This window comes from Sminthopsis crassicaudata, chromosome 3 (assembly GCF_048593235.1).
Source record: "Sminthopsis crassicaudata isolate SCR6 chromosome 3, ASM4859323v1, whole genome shotgun sequence".
In the NCBI taxonomy this organism is placed as follows: domain Eukaryota; kingdom Metazoa; phylum Chordata; class Mammalia; order Dasyuromorphia; family Dasyuridae; genus Sminthopsis; species Sminthopsis crassicaudata.
The window spans coordinates 419381257-419393306 of NC_133619.1; the positions used below are offsets into that span (position 1 = coordinate 419381257).

Sequence of the window (12050 nt, forward strand, 5' to 3'; positions counted from 1 at the left end):
GCTCTCAAACTACATAAAGAAACAATAGTTATCAAATTATCTGGTACTGAAAAAAAAAAAGCAAAAAATTAGGATGATGAATAGATTAGAAAAGCAGAGCCTGGAATAAAAATGTGTTTAGCAATCTAAAGATATTCAATAAACATACAAAAATACAAAACTCCCATGAGAAGGAATTCTATTCCCAATAAGAACTTCCAGGAAACTTAGTTTCTGAAACTTATTTTTGACTAGTTAGTCAGAAAATGGATTTAGACTTTTTTATGCCATATACCACAATAAAATCCAGTTTTTTAAAAATTGAATTTGGAAAAATGAAAGCAGAACAGAAAATTATATATTGTATCTCACTAATATAGGGAAAGAATTATAACCAAATCAGAGACAGAAGAGATTGAAAAAGACAAGATATAGTTTAGGTTATGCATCATTTTACAAAAGAAAAAAACTAATGTATAAGCAAAAGCAACAAACTTAAAGAAGAAGACGAAAAAATAAATAAAGAAGGAGAAATCTTTCAAATAAATATTTTTGGAAAAGCCTGACATTCAAGTGATCAAAGGATTTAAACAAATATTTTTAATGAGAAACACAAACTATCAATAATCATATATGTTCAAAATCACTAATAGAGAAAGGAAAATATAAGTAACTCAGCTATCACTTCAAATCTACCAAATTAATAAAAAATTCTGAAAGTTATAACAATTATGCCTCTTTAGCCAAACTGTACTATCAACAATTAATAAAACTGCAATCCATCTGTGACTCTGTATGGCTTTGCAATCACTGTCCAATGTCTGGCACTCAGAACTTCTTTATTTCTACTCCTTAGAATCTTTGACTTCAAGGATTCAAACATCCCTGATTGTTATTGCTTTGTCCCTTCTCATGTCATCTGGCATCTGTTTAATCTTTCCTACCCTAAACGCAAGAGGTAAGAAGTAATCCCAATGAAAGCAAAACTTACATTTCTGGATATTTTGTTTGTTTGCTTGCTTGCTTATAATCCAACACCTGGTACAATAATTTGATTATCTTCTACAGAGATAACTCTTATACATCTAAATGACTATAAATAGCAAAAAATCTGACTTCTCTCTTCCCCCCCAGTTTTAAGACAAAGTTGCTCCCAAAATACTAATTCCTTCAGTTCCATGGTAATATTTAGCTAAAAGTTTCAACACTTTCCAGCTAGCTAAGAATTTTGACTAAGCAGGCTAAATTGTGCCAAATTAATTCATTCTTATTTAGAGCACTGGGTGAAGGGAAGGAAGAGAGAGACTACAAGGAAAAGATATAAATGAGTCATGGAATTGAGAGCCATTAAAGAAGTTATCTAAATCAGAGAAAGGGTTAGAACCAGGAATCATAAGATCTACACCAATAGGAACTTAAGCAACTCACTCTTCATGTTTCTTCACCTGTAAAATGAGATGGGTTTAACTAGATGACCTCCAAGATCCTTTATAGCAATAAATTAAGATTCTATACTATTATAATAAAGGGGCACAAGAGAATCATCAATAAGTATGAATCTAAATGTCCTATTTTCCTGTCTAATTTCTAATGATGGAATCCTCCAAATTCCTTTCTTTACAGATGGCTCTGCAAAGAACATCAATTCCTGGATCAGTACAACACTTCAAAACCAAGAGCTTTAAATAGATAGATAGGTAGATAGATAGGTAGATAGATAGATAGATAGATAGATAGATAGATAGATAGATAGATAGATAGATAGATATTTTTTTAAACAAGGCAATTGGGGTTAAGTGGCTTGCCCAGAAAGCTGTAATTATCCAAAAGATTTTGGTGTAACTATCCCAACAAGGGAAAAAAAGTTGAAAATGTCATTTTTTTGGTCGAGGACTCCTTTACATTTTCAAAAGTGTAAATACTATATCATAAATAATACCATATAATTTCAAAAATAAACCATATCATAAATTATCAATAATGCCATATATTAATAGTAATAGCATAAATTAGTAATATAATAAAACCATAAATTTGGTTTCTATGGATCATGGATATTATTGATCATATTAGAAATTAAAATATCTTAATATTATTATAAAAAGTTTTCCAAAATGACCTTAAGGATCTTCAGTCCCTGGATCACTTATCATAGTCCAGACTGTGACACATAATTATGTATATCCCTCTCTACCCTCATCTCCATGTCCAGCCATCTCTTATGACAAAAATTATCAGGAAAAAAAGGCATTTAATAAAAATAACCAATATATCAATAAAATCTTGCACCTCATGTAATGTTATATAATTCTTCTCATAATTCTAAGCTTAATCATTATAATGACGCAGAATACAATTTTATTTTTGTAATTGTTCTTCTTTCCAGTTACATTGTGAAGTCATCTGGTATAATGTTTTAATGATTCTGTTGACTTCACTGTGCACTGATTCATGGTTAAAGGTAGGGTTTACTGGGTCGAAAGGTGAGGAGAAAGAGCATCCCTCATCATGGAATGCCAGGAGATGGAATGTTATGCATTAGAAACAGCAACTAGATCAGGCAGACTGGAATGTCAAGCATGTAATAGCTAAATGATGTGTAATCAGTCTAGAAAGGATTGTAAAAGGCTTTAATATTAAGGAGAGAAATTTGCATTTCTCCCTAGAGGTAAAAGAGATAGACTTAAGGAAGCTTCTTCAATCTAAGAGTGGCAAGGTCAAATATGTTTTAAATTTCCCATTTGGCAGCTGCTTGGAGGATGATTGGAAATAGAAAGGAACTGGATTTTGAAAGAACAACTGGGGGGTGGAGGGGTCTATAGCAATATGCCAATCAAGAGGTAATAAGGGTCTGAACTATAGTGTTAGCTGTTTAAGCAGACAGGACAAATGAAAAAGATGTTTAGGGTAGCCTGGCATATCTGACTATTTAAATTCCACAAGTTTTATAAGTTGGGGAAAAGAAAGCCAAATGATAGCAAATTCTATCTCCTGAATGACTGCTTTAAACAGTTGGCATGGAGAAGCATATTAAAAACAAAAAAACAAAAACCTCATGAATTAGCTTTTTCCTTTCATACAGACATATGTTAATTAGGACATATTTATGGTGATGATGATGATAATGGATTACCTAAACATTTTAAAATAATTAAACCAATTTAAATTATAACTTAATAATCCTACTTAGTCTTAGTCTGTTGTCTAGACAACTCTAGAGAAGCAATTAATTAATGTCATTGAAAATTAAGGGAAAAAACCACAAAGATATAAAGACAGATGTGCCCTATTCTCACAGTTACCTCTTAGTTATGCAAAAAATTGATTTTGCATTCCAGAGACAAAATTACAACCTGAGTCTTACAGGAATTAAAGTAAGCTGCACAGGAATGCATGTCTAATCAACTCACTGATGGCTAGTTGGTCCTTGAAATATCACAAATCTCCTATAGTAAAATTATTTTGTGCTACAATAAATGATAAAGTAAAATAAAAATCACTAGCAAAACATTTGTCAGTTTAAGTTGAAAAATGTTTTTCACTCCAACATGATCTTTTCTACTTAAACAATAAATCATATCATTTGCCTCCAATAAAAGATATCAATAACAATATTTTTAATTATTTAAGTCTTTAATAATTAACTGAATAATTACTGAAATCTGAGTTTACCTGATCATACATTTAAAAGTTTATTATTTAAAACATGAATAAAATCTTGTCTACCTATGCAGGAGTAGATCTGCTAATATTCCTCAAAGGTTTCAAAAATAATATATTCCAAGTGTATATACAAATTCCTTATTCTTTTTCAAGTGACTCGTTAACTTCCTGATCTATAGTTATTCATTTTGAGTTATCTTTTTTACCTCCAAAGCAATGTGACTCCAGTAATTGTATCTCCTAACCTTGTTTTCTATGATATTTTGTTTTTCTCTACTTCTCTGCAAATGTTGCCCGATGTTCCTTTGCTAGCTTTCTTGTCTCTCTTAAATCCTCTCTGGGTAATGTTTTACATAACCGATATGTGAAGGCCAGTATCCTGGTAGAAGGCCCTTAGAAGGCATAATAAATGCCTGGATTAGCTTGCTCTCCCCACTCTAGCCCATGATCTTCCAAAAGAGCAAGTGTGACTATCACTTCCCTATTCATTAAACTCTAGTAACTCTTTATTTTTCCAGAATGAAATATAAAAATCCTGTTTGACTTTTAAAATCCTTCGAAATTTGACCCCTTCTTACCTTTCAAGTCTTCTCACACTTTAGCAGTCTTTGATACAGTGACACTGACTTCCTTACTGTTTCTTCTAACAAAAAACTCAGCTTCTTGACTACATTTTCATTGGTTGTTCCCCATGCCAGGAATTCTCCACCTTCTGCCTTCCTTCAGGATTCAAAGTCCCATCTTTTGCAAGTCCTTCCTAGTCCTCAATAATCTCACCTCCTTCCTTCTGAGATTATAACTCCATTCTATCCTGTTTAGATCATGTTTTTACATAGTCATTTACATGTCTCCCCATTAGACTATGAGATTTTCCAAGAAGGACTGTTTTTACTTTTCCTTATATACAAGAAGAAAAGCAACAAAGTGTAATGGAAAGAACACAAGAATGAGATTATTACTAGCATACAATGAATTTCTGCAAATAGTTTCAATTATCTGAGCCTCAGATATTCATAAAATGAGTCATCTATACTATATGTCTTGAAGATCCTTTCCAGCTCTAAATACCTCTAATGCAATCCTGGTTTTAAAGTACTCAAATAAGTAATTGCAATTGCCTGAATTCTAAGAGTTTTAGGACTACTCCTTGAAATCTGAGAGAGAGTAAAGGACAGACAGACAGAGATAGAGAAAGAGATATAGAGAAAGAGAGAGGTCTATCTGAAACAGTAAATCTAAGTATCAGTCTGTCCATCTTTGTATCTATTATACTGGTTACATTTATTTTTACACCCATAATCACTGTCAAATAAGTTCTTTGCCTCCAGGACTGAATATCACCCCCCAAAATTAGCATGCCTTAGCAGACAGGATTCTGAGAATGGTATCAGGAATACCTCATTTTAAATTTCTCCTAACTACCTGACACTGGACTTTCTGCTTCACACCCTGTATGCTATTGCTTCCTCATCTGTAAAATTAGTGGGTTGGAATCTAGGTCTTCTGGTTTTTTTTCCCCCAGCTCTAAATCTATGATCATATGAATAAAAGAGTTAAGATAAAATAACTGATAAAGCAAACATCTTTGAAATCATGGAACATGCTTCCTCTTGTTATTCCCTGGTACCATGTCCAAGAGGGAGGTGTAATTTTAATTATTCACTCAAATCACATTGATTCATACAGTTACTTGACATATGCCTTTGTTTTGGAAATTTCATTATTTACAGTATTACACATATTATGTAAATAATTCCTCTGATTCTAATAGTTTTGTTTTGTATCAGTTTAGAGAAACCATCCCATATTTCTATGAATTCCTCATGTTGTTTCTTATTGCATAATAATACTCATTCATGTCACATTTTGTTCAGTCATTCCTTAACTAATGGGCAGCCATTTTGTTTCTAGTTCTTTGCTGTCAAAAAATGTGCTGCTATGGAATTTTTTGGTATATAGAGCACTTCTTTTTCTGACTTTGATCTCCTTGGAATAATTCAACCATTAGGAGACTAATGAATCAAAAAGTTATGAATTATTTCAACAATTTGGTCACATAATTACAAATTATTTCCTAATGATTAAATCAATCTATAACTCTAGCAGCATGATATCAGAGTTTTTATCTTCCCCAGTCTCTCTAGCATTGATTTTTGGGAGCTACTGTGGCGTTTTAGAAGTTCAAGAATAGAATACAGCTTTACCATAAAATAATTGAGGGAATATAAAGAAGATTAAAAAGAAGATTCTAAATACAATGGTTAGATACCATCATTAAGAAACAATGAAAAGATATAGTGATTATAAGAAATATTTAATAGTTCCTTCAAGTAACTATCTTGCAAGGAATGGAAGAAGAGAAAACAACAAGTATATATAAAAGAGGCTTACATGGCCACAACAATGGAAAGGAAGAGTTTAGTTACATAACCATGAAATTCCAGCATTAATCCTACCCTGTTCTATAATAGCAATAACAATGAAATTTTTGAAAAAGGAATATGATATGCTGAAAACAAGAGCAAATAGTTTGAAACAGTAAAGATAATTTAGCCTGTAGAGTTGAACATACTAATGGGAGGAGAGTAGGGGATAATCATTTAAGAACAATAAAGACTGAGGAAATCAATATAAGAACACTATTTGAAATTTAATATACAGTGTACATGCAATGTACAAAAGAAATATAAGGCAAGCAGTTGTGAATAGCTTTAAATTTCTAGTGATGATCTGCTGCTTATTTATGAGAGGAGGACAAAAAAACTATTTCCCTTTGGGAATTCAACATAGTATTAAGAATTACTGAATAAACAAAGAGACACAGACTCTGGCCATAAATGTTAGAATGAAATACCTAAGGAAAGAGGAAAATAGGGAATTAATTCTGTTGCTATTTTAATTGGGATGCTACAAGTGAAGGTTATTAAGACACAGAAAGGAATGTTCTTACTTAAACTGATCAAGGAAATTCATCATATTAGTACAAGGGGAAAAAATAAATAGATTAAACTGGGAAAGAAAAAAAAGAAGAGAATATCTAAGTTTTAGAGATCAAAGACTGTTTTACCTCTGATAAAAAAGAAACTAAAAATCGGTAGATAAGATTTCAAAGACTAGGAATAAAGTAAGGTGAATCAGTAACTATTTTTGGTGTTTTAAGAGGGAGAAGAAGAAAGTATATAGGGAACAGATTATGTGTGTACCACATTAATGTATACATAAACACAGGTATCTAGTTATGTGCATATTTTATGTGATTTAAACATATATATATATTATAATGGATTTTACATACAGAAAAATACCTTTATAGTCATAATATTAAATGTTAGTAGATTGAATTTACTTACCTATTAAAATGATGAAAAAATTGAGGACCATGGAAGTTAGTTGTTGAAAGGGAGGGGACAGTCTATAGCTGAACTAAGAAATCTGTCAAATAACAAAAAGCAAAAACAAAAAAATTAAAATTCCTAGGCCACAGTTTAAAAAGTGGGCAGGGACAAGGGAAAGGGTGACAGATGGATAGCCCATCTGTCTTTTGAGTTCCTTTCTATCTCTAGATCTATGAATCTATGACATAAAACATAAAAAGAGTAAGAGTAAAAATGAGAGATTAGAGTAAAACATACACCTCAGTTAAATAGGAGAAAAAAGAAAGAATAGCAATAATAATCCCAGAGAAAATACATTAAAGAGGTATTGTCAAGTGAGACAAAATACAGTATATGCTTCAAAGCATAGGAAAACCTTCCTCTTACATTAAAGAGACATGAAAGAAAAAGCTTTTACAGTGAAAGGGAGGTTGGGGAGGTGGCAGGCAATACTTAAGTTTAACTCTCATAAAAATTGGCTCTGATAAATGTGGAAATATGTATAGAAGAATTGTACATGTTTAAGATACATTGGATTCCTTGCTGTCTAGGAAAGGGAGAGAATAAGAGGGGAGAAGAATGACAGAAGGAGAAGGGGGTTGATAAAAAGGAAAATGAGAAGAAAGTAATGGTCAGAAGAAAAACATACTTTTGAGGAGGGATGGGGGCAGAAGGGAAAGAGAGACAGAGACAGAGAGAGAGAAATAAATAGGGAAAAAATAAGATGGAGGGAAAAACACAGTCAGTAATCATAAATGTGAATGTGATTAGGATGAACCCACCCCAAAACAGAAGGGGACAGTAGAATCAACTTTAAAAAAATAATCAAAGAATGTATTCTTTCTTACAAACAGATTTAAAAGAAGAGAAAGAGTAAAAATAAAGGGCTGAAGTAGAATCTATTCTGTTTAAGCTGAGGTAAGAAAAAGAAGAGTTAGCAATCATGATCTCAGACAAAAAAACAAAAAATAGCACTAATTAAAAGAGATAAACAGGGAAGTTATCATAGACAATGAAGTTATATCAAAACTAAACTTACATGCACCAAATGGCATAGTATGCAAATTCTTAAAGGGAAAATTCAATCGATTACATGGAATAATAGATAGTAAAACTATACTGGTGGAGGATCTCAAGATTTCTTTTCAGAACTAATCTAATCACAACAAGAAAAAAGTATTGCAGATAGACAGAATTTTAGAAATGTTAAATATGACAGATCTCTGGAAAAATTCAATGGAAATAGAAAAAATATATATTCTTTTTTCTCAACTGCATAATGAACTTTCACAAAAATTGGCCATGTAGCAGGGCATAAAAACCTCACAACCAAATGAAGAAAAGCAAAAATATTAAATGCACTTATTTCAGGTCATAATGCCATAAAAATTATATTAAAACCTGTGAAAATGTAAATTAAAATTAATTGCAAATTAAATAATCTACTTCTAAAGAATGAATGAGTCAAAGAATCAATCATAGAAATAATTGGGATGGAGCCAAAATGGCAGAGAAGCCACATGGAATTTTTTAAGCTCTCTCATTCCCTTTCTACCAACTATTTAATTCAACTTCACAAATAGCACTTGACTGGCAAACCCATGAAGTTTGGAAGTACAACAACTTCCCAGCAGAAGAGAATCTGGAATATTACCAGAAAAGGTTTGACCTGAGGTGGTGGGAGTAGACCAGCGCATAGCAGGGATGGCCTCTGAGGTTGGAAGGTTTACATAGAGCTCTCTGCTATAGCCTGACTGCTTTGCTTCAGTGGTGGAGAAGTGGACCAGCAGAGAAGTTGAAGCCTGGGGTAGTGGGTACACTGAGGGACACCAAAAACCTGAGAGGATCTGGCTGCACTCACCCAGGACCAGAACTGATTCGGCACAGACCATAACACAGCTCTTTGCAGCATTCTGCAGCAAGGGGCTTTGGTTGAGGGCAGTCACACACAGCAGGGGCACAGCCTGGGGCAACCTCTCATTTGCACAGTGAGGGGCTCCGCCTGGGGTAGTAGAATTTCCCCAAGCTTGACTATGCTTCCCAGGCAGAGACATTTCTGGTACAGTGAGGGATAGGACAACTGCTAATACTCAAAACAGGAGATGGGGGGGGGGGGGCAGTGATACTTTTGCTCCTTAACCTCTACCCCTAAGGTGATCACTAATCCTCACAATGGGCTCCTCCCAGGGCACTTACACAGTCCAGCCTGTGATACCCAGACCTACTCACTTCCATGTGGAGCTCTTCCCAAAGCCCTCCCACAGCTCAGCCTTTCCTTGCAGCCCACTGAGAGAACAGATACTGTCCATAAACCCATCCTTGCTCTGTAGGGGAAGCTGGTAACCTTCTTGCACTGAGGGCAGACCCTGAATACTTAAAAAAAAAAAAAAAAAAAGCAAAAAAATGAAGAAAACAATTGACAGCTTCTATGCAGAAAAAGAACGGGGTGAAACCCCAAGGAGACTAACAGCAGACAACCTCCAAACAATACCCCAAATAAGGCTCTCCTAGAAAAGACTATTAAATATCTAAAAAGAGAATTAGAAGAAAAATGGGGAAAGGAAAGAGAAACTATGCAAGAGTATAACAATGTCCTGAAATGTGAATTAGAAAAGGTAAACAACTTCCTGAAATGTGAATTATAAAAGGTAAAGAATTCACAGGAAGTGCAGGGAAACAGAGTTAGGGAATTGGAAAAGGTAAAGAAATCACAGGAAAGTAGGATCTGTGAAATGGAAAAGATAAAGAATTCCCAAGAAAGTAGGATTTGTGAATTGGAAAAAGAAAATAACTCACTAAAAACAAATTTAGTGAAATGGAAAAAAATTCCATAGCACAAAACAACTCATTTAAAAACTCAATTGGACACATACAAAAAGAAGTAAAAAAAGCTAATGAAGAAAAATAACTCATTAAAAATCATAACTGAACAAACAGAAATGAATGATTCATTGAGACACCAAGAATCAGTCAAGCAAAACCAAAAAAATGAAAATCTGGAGAAAAATGTCAATTATCTACTTGCCAAAATGACAGACCTGAAAAATAGATCTGGGAGAGATAATTTGAGGATTATTGGACTTCCCGAAAATTATGATGAAATAAAGAGCCTAGATACTATTTTACAGAAATCATCAAAGAGAACTGCCCAGAGGTAATAGAACCAGAAGGTAAAATAGGCATTGAAAGAATTCATCAAACACCTTCTGAAAAAGACCCTAAAAAAGAAACTCCACGGAACATTGTGGCCAAATTTCAGAACTTTCAGACTAAGAAAAAAATTTTATAAGCAGCCAGGAAAAAACAATTCAAATACCAAGGTGCCACAAAGTTCACTCAAGATTTGGTTGTCTCCACATTAAAGGATCAAAGGGCCTGGAATATGATATTCTGAAAGGCAAAATAACTTGGAATGCAGCCAAGAATAAACTACCCAGCTAAGATTAGCATTTTCTTCCATGGAAGAAGATGGACATTTAATGAAACAGATGAATTCCATATATTTCTAAGGAAAAAACCAGATTTAAACAAAAAATTTGATCTCCAGTCGTAGGACTTAAGTGACACAGAAAAAGATAAAAGGAACTCTTGAGAACTGTATTTCTGTTGTGGACATACATTAAGACTACATGTATAATTTGATTTTAATGATATATGATATATATGATATGATATAATGATAATGATATAACAAAAAAAGGGGATAGTGTAAGAAAAAGGGGAAAGGAGAGATAAAAAGAGGGAAACTACAACCCACAAAGAGACAAAGAAAACCTATCATATCTGAGAGAAGTTAGAGAGGGGGAAGAACATTGTGTGATTTGTACTCTCATCAGAATTGGCTCAAAGAGAAAATAATTGACATATTGCTTTACAGAAAATTCTCTCTTACCTCATTAAAAAGGGGGAGAGGAAAAGGGAAAAGTAAAAGAGTAATAAGGAAAGAGAACAAGAAAGAGGAAGGGATTTAAAGGGAGGAAGAAGGGATACTAAAGACGGAGGGCTGTGAGAAGCAAGTGGGGCTCATAAGTTTAATACTGGGGAAGGGGTTCAGGAAGGGCAAAGGAGAAAAGCATAACCTGGGGATAATATGATGGAAGGAAATACAGAATTAGTCATTTTAACTGTAAATGTGAATGGGATGAACTCTCCCATTAAGCGGAGATGATGGATAGCAGACTTGATCAAAAGTCAGAACCCTACAATATATTGTTTACAGGAAATACATTTAAAGCAGTGAGATACATACAGAGTAAAGGTAAAAGGCTGGAGCAGAATCTATTATGCTTCAAGTGAAGTCAAAAAAGCAGGGGTAGCCATCCTTCTCTCAGATCAAGCAAAAGCAAAAATTGATCTAATCAAAAGAGATAAGGAAAAAAAAAACTATATCTTGCTAAAGGGTGGTATAGACAATGAAGCAATTTCAATACTAAATATATATGCACCAAGTGGTATAGCATCTAACTTCCTAAAGGAGAAGTTAAGAGAGTTGCAAGAAGAAATAGACAACAAAACTGTAATAGTGGGAGATTTCAACCTTGCACTCTCAGAAATAGATAAATCAAACTACAAAACAAATAAGAAAGAAATTAAGGAGGTAAATTGAATATTAGAAAAATTAGGTATGGTAGAACTTTGGAGAAAACTGAATGGTGACAGAAAGGAGTATACTTTTTCTTAGCAGTTCATGGAACCTATACAAAAATGACCATATATTAGGACATAAAGATCTCAAAATTAAATGCAGGAAGGCAGAAATAGTAAAGGCTTTCATTTCAGATCACAATGCAATAAAAACTACATTCAACAAAAAGTTAGGGGTAAATAAATCAAAAGTTAATTGGAAACTAAATAATCTCATCTTAAAGAATGATTGGGTGAAACAGTAAATTATAGACACAATAATTTCACTCAAGATAATGACAATGATGAGACATCATACCAAAATTTGTGGGATGCAGCTAAAGTGGTAAGAAAGGGAAATTTTATATCTTTAGAGGCTTAGTTGAAGAAAATAGAGAAAGAGAAGATCAA

General features: G+C 33.3%; 1 protein-coding gene across 9 annotated transcripts in view; it reads right to left on the reverse strand.

The window, feature by feature from the left end:
• Window positions 1-12050, reverse strand: part of GULP1 (GULP PTB domain containing engulfment adaptor 1) — a 450623-nt gene that overhangs the window by 227856 nt on the left and 210717 nt on the right. For 7 of the 9 annotated variants that reach the window (XM_074302903.1, XM_074302905.1, XM_074302894.1 and 4 more), the window contains one exon: window positions 6993-7074. The exons of the other annotated variants lie outside the window; for them this stretch is intronic. The gene's annotated coding sequence lies outside the window, so the exon portion shown is untranslated. The remainder of the gene's footprint in view (window positions 1-6992; window positions 7075-12050) is intronic. 9 annotated transcript variants of the gene reach the window in all.